The sequence below is a fragment of the Apis mellifera genome, linkage group LG13, assembly GCF_003254395.2.
Source record: "Apis mellifera strain DH4 linkage group LG13, Amel_HAv3.1, whole genome shotgun sequence".
NCBI lineage: Eukaryota > Metazoa > Arthropoda > Insecta > Hymenoptera > Apidae > Apis > Apis mellifera.
The window spans coordinates 5,463,042-5,476,349 of NC_037650.1; the positions used below are offsets into that span (position 1 = coordinate 5,463,042).

Genomic DNA, 13,308 nt, shown 5'->3' on the forward strand with positions numbered 1-13,308 from the left:
TTCTCTCTCTCTCTCTCTCTCTCCTCGAGATCTCCTCGAAAGAGAGGAATTTTCAAACGCGGCCGCCGCCGCCTCGACGTCATCGTGGCCGATCAAAGATAAATCGCGTGTACGCGTGATAAGATAATAATTCACGATACGATATAGGGATATTATAACGTAACGTTCGACTCGAAACCCGCGCGAGGGATTAATACGAATTAATCGCGCGCCGTTTAGCGGAAAAGGTCGTTTCCCTCTGTAACAAACTTCTAGCCTTTTTGATTTACGAGCGTACGCCTGCTCAAACCCGCTTGTATATCGTAACCGACACGTTGTACAACCATAAATCCCTTTACACTTAAATAACTACTATCCGTGTAGATAATTTAAGTGCACGTCATTATGACAAATCGATTACACGCTCTCCGCACAAATAATCGGAATACAAATGACACCGGGAATATTTTGCCGGTGTAACACACGCGCCGGTATGCACACTGTCTGCGCGCGAAAATCGTCTTTCCTATCTATCGCGCATCGTGAATTTTCATCGTGCGTATGCAATTGGCCTTGACAATGAGACGACGACGACGACGAGGACGAGAACGACGAGGACGACGACGACGACGACGATGAACGCCGGAGGAGCGATCAATTATCGATCGCATCTCTCTCTCGACGCATCTCGTCTCGACGAGGTAACAGGGTAATTGGTTTTAAAATAGCTTTCGAAGGAATTTCTGCATTGTCGGGGCGATGGCGCAAATGTTATACGGGGAATTTTTCACAATTTTCGCAAAGGAGGCGAGGGAGGGGGAGGGCCGATGAATAACACCGTTACAGAAAATCGAGCGACGGTGTTGTAACAAGGAATACAAATGATCTAATTTACAATGGATCCCGGCGGGTTTGAAAACTTTTTATTTCACAATCCGCGCCGTGAAAACTAATCTAGCCGATGTAATAGATCAACGCTCGATATCTAAAGTACGATGACGTGAGTACCTGTGTTCGTATTCCACTCGGGAATACCTGATCAATCAATAAACCTGAAATAACCAAGCGATCGCGCGCGCCTATCGCGCGCCTCTCTGTAAATATCTTTGTGCTTCCAACTTGTATATTGTAGAGAAAGAGAGAGGAAGGGAGAGAGAAACAGAAAAAAAAAGAAAAAAAAATGTCAACGAACCAAGAGAAAATGCAAAAATTACGAATTTTAAACGATTGAACGCGACCATAGAATTGCCTGAAATGAATCGAAATCGGTAATTTTTTTCCTTCTTTTTTTTTCATCGCTTAAATCTATCCACGTGAAGAGAAGAATAAGCCGCGAGAATGTAACGCGCGAACGAGCGACTTGAATTTTACGGGGTTCCTAAGCACGGGGCACGTGTCACCGCGCGTTCTTCTTCTTGAAAAGCGGCAAGGTAAACTCATTGTTTGTGCGCGCACGCACAAACGACATTATAAAACGCGCGTGTAAGGCTATCCCGGTGGCTCTATTCAAGAAGGTATTATGAAACTCCCTCGGAAAACGTACTCCCCGCTTTGTTTCACCTTTTATTTTGTTCTGCTTTAACCGGATGGGAGGAATGAAATCCTCGTGCACACGTACGTATCCGCACGCGTCGCGTGGCGTGGCCGCCCTACCCTCCTACTCTGCCTGCGTTTAAACGCACCCACACCTCGGGGGCTTCAGACCCCCCCCCCCCCCCCGCCACCGATTCGTCTATGCACGCACGGGAAACGAGCACATTTTCAACTTACAATGTCGAATCGTCTCGCGTCACTTTCCCTTTCTTTTTTTGTCAACGCGACGGGAGGAGAGAGAGAGAGAGAGAGCGGTAAACGGCAGAAAAATTCCATTCCCCGCGTTTAATTCCACCGCGATCGTCGCGCGTTCTAAACAAACGCGTATCGCGCACGCACGCGCGCGTACAACACGGGCCAATCCATCGCCGTCATCGTCGTCGTAGCCGTCATCGTCGTAGTCATCGTCGTCGTCGTCGTGGCCGTCGTCGTGGTCGTCGACGTTTAAAGCCTCCTTTTGTGCTTTGATATTCAGCCGAGCCGGTGTAAACGAAACCTCCAAGGCGCCATTCATACCGCTTTTTTTCAATTCCGAGTGTACCAGTTTAAAAATGCCGGGCTATACGCGCGCGTGTATACGCGGTGGCCGCCGCGCGTCCCGTTCACTCGTAAATGCCGCGATACGAAAATGTTTCGTTCAAGCGGAACCAAAGGATAAACAGGCATGGTTGAAAACGCGACACCGTGTACCGACTTTCTTCGCCGCGGTGCGCCGCGCGCAATTAGGTCGGAGAATGAGTAATGCTGCTACTCTAATCTCGGCAATGGGCGAACTCCGCGTTCTCAAAGTAACGGACTACGGTTAGGAAGGCTTGCGCATTCCTACCGTAAGAAACCACGTAAGAACGTGGAAAATCTCCCTCTCTCTCTCTCTCTCTCTCTCGTAAACAACCGTTGTTCCATTCCGTTCGAATAAATAACGCTTGTGAAACGATACGTCTTCCACCGATTTTGCGTAAACAGCTCTCGTACGTGTATATCGAATCGCGAGTGAGAAAGAAGACGGATGCGCGAGTCCGAGAGGGGAAGGAGAGAAAGAAGAAGAATCGGTTGGAAAGAAACGGAAAACTCGAAATCGATAGATCGGGAAAATAGGGAGCGAAAAGGAAATCGAAATTTGATTAGAACGGTTGCACGGTTTTCGAGAATGGTGCGTTTATTGAAATGCATAAGAACGAAGCGACGAACGAGGGAACCAACCGATTAGTCTTCATTGAAAACAAAAGAGAAAGGAAACGAATCAAATGTGTGCGAACTACTACGCGGGACCGACGTCACGGCCCGTGATTGTGGTTATTTATATAACAGAACTCTGTAAATCTCGCGTTTTAAACGACTCCGGTTCGCGCGCTAGGCAGTTTTATCGAGAAGCATGATTTTATTTATAGAAAACCGATAATGACCATACGAATGCAATGTATCTTTTCCAAGTCTGTTACGACTGTTTACATCCTCTTTGGACAAGTCGGAGACGAGCAAGAAATTTTAACGATCCTTCTTCCTCCTCTTTTTCTCCTTCCTCTTTTTTTTTTTTTTTTTAATTCGATAAAAACCGGCCAGTAAATTTTAACGAGTGCAACCATCGACGAGACGAATTAACCGGTAAGAAGAAGCGCGAGAACGATTCCCCGCCAACGAAAATGCCCGTCTATATATACGACGTACACGTATATGTACGTATATATGTACATATATATGTATACGTATACACAGACATGGAAATCCTCCTTGGAAATCGTGTTTTCTACTCCAAGATGAAGAAATTTTCCCAAAGGCGAGCCACGATCGCGAATCGTATTTTGCATATCGCGAAAGATCGAGACGAGCGAAGGTCAGGGTGATTAATGCAAGGTGTGAGAATCCTTGCTCCACGGAGAACAAAAGTTCGGTTCTGCGATTTTCTAGGCCGACTGGTATCGCGAAGCACAATGTCTTTGTTTGTCACGAGAATATACAGGTTTTAATAACAACGCATTGTTAACAACAGGCCGACAATAGTTTCTTTTGATAATACGAACCATTCGGCGCGAGTCGTTAGGCTTGTGTACGCGGTGTCCATTATCGTGCCAGTTCAATGAAATCTTTAAACGAACCACTCTTTATTTCGCTTGTATCAGTTGTTTGTTCGACGCTGTTTACGCCACGTTACGACCGCAATTGCTTTTGTGCTTTTGATGCCCGCGTGTTATTACTCCTTTTTATTTCTTTTTTCTTCCTCTCTTTTTTTTTTCCTCTCCTCTCCTTTTTTCTTTTTTCTCTCTTCCTTTTTTCCCTCCCTCCGCTCTTTTCATCCTCCGTTCCTTTTGTCACTTTCCGGTTCCCCTTTCGGCGACACCTTGCCATCCAAAATTGTCGGAACGGAAATAACCCGTATGTATGGCGTGTCGCGTTTATTTCGTAAACAGCGACTAACAAACGAGATACACACGAGGCCGCTAATCGGCGGACGTAAACTCATTAAGCGGATGTAGCACAATGACGGCAATATATTTTTCCTCTAAAGAATATGTTTTTTTTTTCTCTTTTTCTTTTTTTTTTTTTCTTTTTTCGTCGCTGTTCGGCTATTATAAAGCAATCAACCCGACTGGCCTATGAATCTCTTTCTGCGTTACACGATCGTTCCTTCCTTTCTTGAAGACGCTACGTTATAACCAAACAAATACGATAAATAAAACGCGTATTTATTTGTTTCGAACTTACGTGCGCGTGTGTTCGAGTTTTCACAAAGTTCGAAAGGGAAAAAAATAATTGAAACGAATGAACGAGTGGAAAAGGATGAAGGAGAATATGGTGTGGTATCTTTTCTTTTTTTTATATACAAGCAAAGAAGAAAATTAAAAAGATCTCTCTCTTTCTTTCATCCTCCAAGAAAAGAACGATCGTGCATACGATACGAATCCTTACGGTTTTCCCCGTTATTCGGTCCACCTTACAAGTCGGCGCACAGCACGGCTATAAATAACCAACTGTTTACTCGCTTTTGCCCTCAAACACTTTTTAATGTTTCTTATTCTACACCCGGAGGTCTGAGAGATCCGGCCGGGTGACGGTGGACGTGGCCGCATCATCCGTATCTCGAGTGGGAAAGCCTAGAATATACGAGGAAGGAGCATGAATGAGACGAGAGAATCGTAAAGAAAAGCTTTATCGAGTGGGAGAATAGAGGAGGAGAAAGAGAGAGAGAGAAAAAAAAGAGATTCGAAGTATCGAGATAAATAAACGACGATTTAGTGGCGATCGTTTCTCTCTCCGTATTTTCCCACCGCCGTAATTTCGACAAACATACGCGTCAAGAAACCGTGGTAGAACGGCAAGATTTACTTTTTATCCGTAGCTGTAAAACAGCATTATAACCCGACGCGTTTCATGGGGAAAAAACTCGCTTCGAAAGAAATTTGATTTCCGGTCAAGCGAGAGATTATTCGTGTCGTTTAGACAGATCGTTTCATTTTTCTAGATTCGTAACGTAGAAGAAGGCATATGCACGCACTCATTGTTCACTCACAATCACAAGATCGTACAAACCTGATAACCTGATTTGTTTTCGAATCTAAAGCTACTTAATTACGACGGAGATTCTGCTCACTTTCTTCTTCGATACCATTTTGTAATACAATAAATAATAGATCGAATGGAATATGCGATCGAGGGAAACGAGATCACGTCTTATTTTTGCGAGATTGCCACGAGCCACGAATAATTGTTTTTTCTTTGAATCGTTCGAATTTAATCGATCGAATCGAGGAACCAAACTACTTTTTCTTTTTTTTCGATCGAAAACGAAGCTCTCGTTCGAAAACAATTACTGGTGATCGATTAAAAATGCGAGACGAAACGAAAATGTATATATATATATATATTTTTCTTATAATATATTCCTTTCGTTAAAGTAATCGTTATTGCGAATAATTTGGAGAGATACGTTAGTCGGAGATATGAAAAATATGTTAAACATATTTGACAATGTTAGAACACGTTTACACGAAACACAATTCCACCAGTAATCCTTGAACTTTGCTCCGAATCGATCGAAGACGCGATTCCTTAATTGGCCCGTGGCAACGCACAAACCCATCGATTAACGGAACGCGATTAAATCGAACGGACGTCTAAAGAGGCTCGTGGCCACGGGATCGATTCGTCCATACCGAAATAACCTCGAATTAAACTGTCAACGTCCACTTTCGACCGTCGATCGATATTATCGTTCGATGTCGTGCAACTCGTGCACGTGGTCGCGCACGCGTCCCACGTGTGTAGCGGCGCTCCAGATTTAATGCGCGATGACGAAACGCGAACACGAAGAAAGCGGTCAACTTTGTCGGTTGGTTAACGCTGAAGATCGAGCCCAAGTTAACGAACGTGTTATTGCATCGAAGGGAGAACCGGCACCGCGCACGTGTGTGTGTGTGAGTGTGTACGCGCGATCCTCGGACCCATTAAAAAACCATTACCACGGACAGGCAATTTCCGCGTGGCATTTCTTCTCCACCAGCCGAATCGACTACCATAGTAAACAGTTATTTTCCTAAAGGCGTAGGAATAACCGCGCGAGCTCGTTCTCGAGCAACAATTAGACATTTACACACGGCGACCGCGTCGCATAAATCTCAATAAAACGTACGATAACGATTGCTTACTCACGTGGTAGCGAAACCGCAGCAAGAAACTAATGATTCACGCGAGAACGCAACAGCACCTCCTCTTCACTGTACACGGATGTTAACAGCAATCTCCATCGTCTCATCGAGGTGTATCATCGAGGCGTATACACCTGTTGACGACCCGCCGAGGTATGTCCTTCCTCCCCTCTTCCACCCACCCTCTCGGTCACAAATCACCACAATTTTCACGTGCACCAACTAGCACTGATCGATTTTCTATTAATACGGCACGAAGCACAATTGCGCGTCATCGTCGGGTAACGTTGCGTATCGAACTAAACGCTCCTTCCAAATATTACGTCTTCGAAACAGGAGGGGCGAAATATCAACACCGGTTAATCCACCGATATATGTACGCCGTATAATCCGTACACGTAAATAAAACGTATTTCGATTCTCCGAACTTTCCGTTCGTACGTACGCCGTACGCGAAAACAAAACAAAACAAAACAAATCGAGCGAGCGAGAACGCACGATTATATTATTATAATTCGAACGATCTTTCGCTTCGTCCCGCAACAAAAGCGTTATTGATTATTCGCCGATAGATTTCGACCACGTTTTATATACGGCGCATAAAATTAAAGCGGAGGAGAATCACGTGCACCGAGAGGGAAACACGACGATGGACGACGACGCACAGGCCGGTCGGTGTGACCACCGACACGTATCCTCCCAAAACACGTTCGTCTCGGCCTTGAGTCCCACTACACCGCGGTGGAGAGAAAGAAGAAAGAGAAAAAAAACTGGAAACGAAATCCGTTCCTCCGATCGATCCGCGCTTTCTGACCGCGTTATCGCACCGTTATCCGTCCAACTAAAACGCGAACGAGGAGCGCACGATCGATGGCTGACTTGCGACGTTGGAACACCGCACGCCGGTTATCCGTGGACGGACGCCGCCACGAGATTCGATAAATCCGACACACCGAGCGGAGAGCTAACACACGGAGAGCGACGGACGGAAACGAAGCACACACCGAATGCCAGCGGAGAGAACGTACGTACGAACGTACGAACGAACGAACGAACGAACGAACGAGCGAACGAACGAACGAACGAACAGGCGAGAGCCTGGCTGCCTCGTTCAGTGAACAGCCCGCGGCCCCCACGTTGTTTGTCTCGCGAGTGGCCTGTTTACATGTTGACTCTCTGTTTACGCGTTTCGTATCCCCCCCTCTGTACCCGCCGCCACCTAACCGCCTCCGATCCGCCACCCACCACCCGCCGCCGCCGCCGCCGTCTTCCCGCCACTGTCCTCCCGCCGTGCCGCTCTAACCCGTACGTCACCTATCGCGCGCTTTGTCCTTTTCTCTGTTAGGCTCGGCGGAGTGGCGACGAGGCGAGTGAGTCGGAGCACGGCTCCGCCGAATAAAGCCGAGTTTACACTGACCGGCTACGAGCCACGAGTACGAACGCCTCTTTCGATTCCACTTCGTGATCGTTCGCGTCGCGTTCGTCCTACGCGCTCCATCTTGCGCGGCCCGCTCTTTTTCATCCTCTTTCACATCCCACAGCTGTCACGTTCGATCGATCCTCGATGGGAGGAGGATCATTTTTCGTCAGGATACGATTTTTTCTTCTCGATCGATACAGAGTTTGGAACGGAGTTCCAAGAGATTTAGGAGTTTGTTATTATTTTTAACGATCTTGGGATTTTTCTCGAGAGTAAAAAAAGTTCGATGGAAAGCAGCAGTAGGTGGTAACGCGAGCGAATAAGAAGCATCCTGCGGATGATACGAGTGGCTCCGTTCGCTTTATTATCAGCCGGTCACGTGAACACGTGTACGCGATTTGCCAGTATAAAAATTGCACGCAGACGAGACGCGGTATCGAAGAAGCAACGCGCGTCATTATCAGTTTAATGATGCGCTTTTATCCGTTTATTTATCGTTTCTATACCTAATATCCGAGAATGACTGCCTATATATAAATAGGATATATATATATAGCCTCCACGACTTCGTTTTCGCGAACTAACTAACTAACTAATTAATTGAAATTACACGCGGTTATCGAATCGAGGATTTTTCGAGGATTTCAACGCGATGATTTAATTAGATTTTCCATCCCTCCCCTCCCCACCGTTTTTACAATCCACCCGCGCCGAATCTTTCCTTCCTCGATTCTCGAAAACACCTTATCTCTAAGACTTTGCTACGACTTTGTTAACTCGTTTCCCGATTAGATCATCGTAAAATTCCCGCTACGTGGTTGTATATCATTTAAAAGAGACGGAATATATTGTTTATTCGACATGCACAAGGCTGCAAGTTATCCAAACAGGCTGACAACATGTTCACGATTATTATCGTTGAATCATCCCGTTCATCGTGCTCGAAGCGGATCGCGGTTTGAAAAATATCCAGACAAAAGCGAGCGTTGGAAATCGAGCCTTGCCAACCGCCCACGAGCAACCGTGCACCATCCACTCTTTCATTCCTCGTGGATAAAACCTTTCCTTCGCTTCTTTCCTTCCAAGTGTTTCGCCCTCCATTTTTCCCTCCGCGCGTCAAACGCGTCAACGAGAGTATATATATCGTTCAATATCGTATTCGCTTCGATTTTTCTACGATAACAATTCGATCCCGTTTATCGATCATTAATAAAAAACGATTCGATCGATATTTCCACCGAAATTTGTCCACTCGAATCCAATGATTCGTGCATCGATAAATCGTGATAATTCGCAAGAAACAGGAATAAAAATCGGAGGATTTCCGCAGGGGGAGTGTACGAGGAACCCCTCGACGAGCGTAAATTCCACGAATGGAAACGTGGCCATAAGAAGCAGCATGGCTATTCAAACATGTGGCCCGCGATGAGACTACGCAGGCTTCTTTCTCTCTGCCCGACCGTCAATCTTCTTTTTTTTTTTTTCTTTTTTTTTTCTGTTTCCCCGTACTCTTTTTCATTCCATCTCGATTAACACGATGCATCATTCGAGGCATGAAACAAACGATCATACACGTCAATTTTATTTATTTACACTGCAATACGCGGAACGATTGCGACACGACTCAAAGAATCATCGACTACGATGACGAATCTGCTATGATAATAAAACGTTTATAAAATGAATCTCGTAAATAGAAAATTCTCCTTATATAGTCGAAGTTGATTCGTCTCTCGGCGCGCGATCGTTAAAATTGTTCCGATCGATTTATCCAATTATCTTTCGACGGTGTTCAAAGATAATTTTAATCGTGACGACGACGACGACGACGCATCGAAGAAAAATTCGTAACGAAGAAAGAGAGAGAGAGAGAGAGAAAAAGGGAAGAAATGAGATTGAAAAAAATTTTTTGAAAAGAAATCGTGGAATCTGTAACAAGAGATATCACCGTTCTAATGATAATTCGCCAGAGATCATCGCAGGGTTAACGCGTACTCGAATTAACTCGATTATCATGACCACACCGCTACGAGATATTTATCTTTCCCCCGATAAGCCCAAGCCGAGGTGAAACTACAACGGAGCCGATCGATTTAACCATTTATCAATTAATCTTATCGACGTGCTCGGTGTACCCATAACGAATTCCCGTTTTAATCACGTACAGCAAGCTATACTTTCGTAACGGCGGGCCTCTGTTCAACGTCTGCTTCGTTAATAGCGAGTTAATTGCATCAGGTGCAGGGGAATCCCTTTTTCCGTCACTCCGTCCCGCTCGACTCCGACGAAAATATTACCAGCATCGCGATCGTTTCCTCTTCTCTTCCCAAAAGAGAGAGAGAGAGAGAGAGAGAGAGAGAAAGGAAAAATATATATAAACGAAGAGAAAACTTTTTTTCAACGGAAAGACAATGCGTGGTCTACGATATTGTTCCGCTCGTCCGAGAGTTTCGGCTCGAATCAATCGGCGCGCCCGTGGCGTGTTTCGTCGAAAATACGTTTCTTACTTTCATGAATCATAAATCGGTGCTTCGCGAACAACCGGTATGGGTTACACGTGTGCTGGGAAACGGCCGAGATACGGCGGGATATAAACGAGCATTTATTATCCGGGAAGCGGTTACACTCGTCTTATCAATTCCAACCATTTCATTTTTTTTTTCTTTTCTTCTTTTTTATCGTTGGGCCTTGCAACTCTTGCGCAATCTTATTATCACCCGTAGAAACCGTTTAACTCTCCGGTAATTGCATTCTTCGCGTTGACAAACGATACTTTCATTTTTTGCCCCACCTCCTTTTCAAGCCTGTCTCAATAATAAAGATGTGTACCAACGATCTAAAAATCTCGCCTTCTTCTACACGCCGGATTATAATTCGTATATGGAATGGATGGATGGATGGGGAGGAGGGGAAGGAAAGGGATCTCACGAAGAAAGCGTGACGACGACGACGACGACGTGGGGGGATAGCGTGGACGCGCGGCTCGTGGCTAACTCGTATATCGCGTTACTACCCACCCACCCACGGACACAATCGGCGGGGGATGAGAGTTTAGGGGAGGGGAGTAAATCGTGGCGTAAACGGTATATGGACCGGTGGGATTTCGTTCCGTAGGAATTGGCGCGAGCGAGCGAGTGAGAGTCCGTAGATAAGGTAATCCGGACCTCGAAAACTCTCTCAGATTCGGAAACCGCCCCGACGCCGCAGAAACTGTGTACCTGGGGGAGGGGGAGGGGTTGGGTCTCGGTCAGTTTAATGCCAACTCGCCGAATATCAAAAGTGGTTTCTCGCCGGTAAACGGGCCGGTTGCCTTGTTACGCGTTGTCGAATTGGAAAGGGATAAACGGAGATGTTGAAGGATCGAGCATCGGATAATAAAGATTATTTCTCGATTCGTTTCGCGAGGAAATGCATACTTGTTCGAATGGCGAGGGAGCGAAGGATACGTGCGTGGAAAAGTATAAAACGGTGGAAGGGAAAGCATCATCGGGTATTAAAAGAAGCTCGTTCGATTATTCCTCTTTCTCTCCACCTTTTCGTTCTTTTTCGCTGGAAATTACTTTGGGCAAAGGTTTGAGAGAAATATCGTGGAGATTGATAAATTAAAAAGAAAAGAGTAGGAGGAGGGGGGGAAAAAAAAAGAAAGAAAAAGGAAAAGAGTTTGAAATAAGGTGGTGGATCACGGATAGGCTGATTGATCGACGCTCCTACCAGAAGTCAGATATCGAAGAGGCGAACAACTTTTCCCATTATCGTCAATATGCAGGCTGAAGCTTTGGTTTCACGTTCGAGGGCGTTACGGCATCGATTCTATGGTAAAAGGAAACCGGTTAAATCGCGTCGACGACCTTTATTGCCGTCTTAAAGCAGTTAAGTTAATCGGCATCAGCATAAGAAAACGGAAGGGGCTGCGAACTTGACGCGGCAGGAATCGAATCGCCTTTCCTTGTATTTAGAGTTCCAGACAAAAACATTAACATAAATCACGGGAGGAGAGGGGGAGGGGGATAGGAGACGAGGAGAGAATGAGAAAGAGGGAGGAGGAGGGAAAGGGAAAGGGAAAGGGAAAGGAGGCGAAGGAAAGATCTAGCAAGATCGAACGTTTATTCCGATTCCCTTCGAGCGTGTACCCTTACGGCACACTTTACAGCTCCATCGAGCTCCGTCCTCCATCGCTTCCTTACCACCCGCAATTAGTGCCTCGAAAACTTACGAACCATTTATTTTCCGGATACAAAGAGAAAGTCTGAATTAAACTGCCAGTTACGCGAGAATATTGGACGTATAAAACGGCGCGTATATATCGGAGCTAGATGTTTCACTTTAAAAATGGATACGCGTATCGCGAAGCTATTAACCGGGCGAAAAGAAGGGGAGGGGAGGGAAAGAAGTTGGACGAGGAAGCGGTCAGAGAAAAGAGTTGTTCCGTTCCAGGCAGGGGATATATGCACGCTCGTACACGCGTGAGAATGCGCAAAAGGAGAGGGGAAAAGGTGCCACTTAACTCCACCCCCACCTTCCTCCCCCGCCGGTTTTCATTCCCGCAGCTTGCGTTACGCCACCGACAACCCTCCAACCTCAACTCTTTCACTTTTAGCGGGAATTCGATGAATTGCCAGTCGCTACGCCCGATAAATAATGCATTTTCTGTTTGCCCCCGGTAAAAGGGTCCACCCTTAACCGATCCACCCTCGCGCGCCAACCCTAAATTTTAGAAACGACTTTGGTCGAAGGCGATGGTCGAGGGCCACGATTTGACGAAACGATCGAGAATCGATAAAATTGTTTTGCTTTTGACCAGAGGGGAGAGGAAAAGCGAAATAGGAGAAATAACTGCCTCCTCGATTTTTCCATGCCATGCGAGCCTCGCAACATCGAGATTATTATCGAGGGATAAACGAAGAGGAATATAAACGGACAATGGACAAAGGAGGTTCGAAACGAACTTCTCGTAAGGAATAATTCGAGAAGGCGGAAGAGAATATCGAAATAATAGTAATAAAATCGTATACATTGTCCGTAATTTAAGCAAGCAGAACAGAGCCGATTTAATTGCGAGTAATAGATAGCCGCTTGCAAGACGACGACGACGACTCCTCTCTCCAACGATTCTCTATCCGATTCAATTGGCCACGGAGCGAATTAATAATCCTTATTGTACCCTTTCGCCCTTTTCTCGAAACCTCGTTTCGATCGATGGTAAAGTAGCCATAAATACCTCGTTTTCCCGAACGTTTCGATTCGATATTTATCGGAACTCGATCAGGCGTAAGAAATTTCCTCGAGGAGGAGGAGGAGGAGGAGGATTGCTCCGAGCTTTTTTTATCGTAAATCCAGAAGAAAGGGAAGGACAAAAGGGATGAAAGGAAAGAAGAAGGGGAAGCAACGACTTATCGCGGCAATAATTAATGCTCGGTACCGAACTTCCGAGACTTCTTTTACTCGACTAAAACACAAATTGCTTGTTTAATATATTATTAATTGGCAATTTCCGACTGCTTTATAACGCGTTGCCCCTTATTCGTGCCCCGACGCGCGTAATTTCACTCCCTCCCCCCTCCCCTGAAGAAAATACAATATCTTGGACAAACGCAACAGGATTCCCCTTTAAATCTTAAATCGTGAAATCGCGATTCGACCGAAAATCAACACCGTCATTAATCACGCGCGATCGAA

General features: G+C 45.7%; 1 protein-coding gene across 25 annotated transcripts in view; it reads right to left on the reverse strand.

Annotated features, from left to right (window-relative positions):
• Positions 1 to 13,308, reverse strand: part of Foxp (FoxP protein) — a 234,575-nt gene that overhangs the window by 170,791 nt on the left and 50,476 nt on the right. For 3 of the 25 annotated variants that reach the window (XM_026444551.1, XM_006560289.3, XM_026444546.1), the window contains exon 1: positions 6,217 to 7,409. The exons of 21 other annotated variants lie outside the window; for them this stretch is intronic. The gene's annotated coding sequence lies outside the window, so the exon portion shown is untranslated. Of the gene's footprint in view, positions 1 to 6,212; positions 7,410 to 13,308 lie in introns of those variants that run through there. One more of the 25 variants, XM_026444550.1, reaches the window with a different exon arrangement.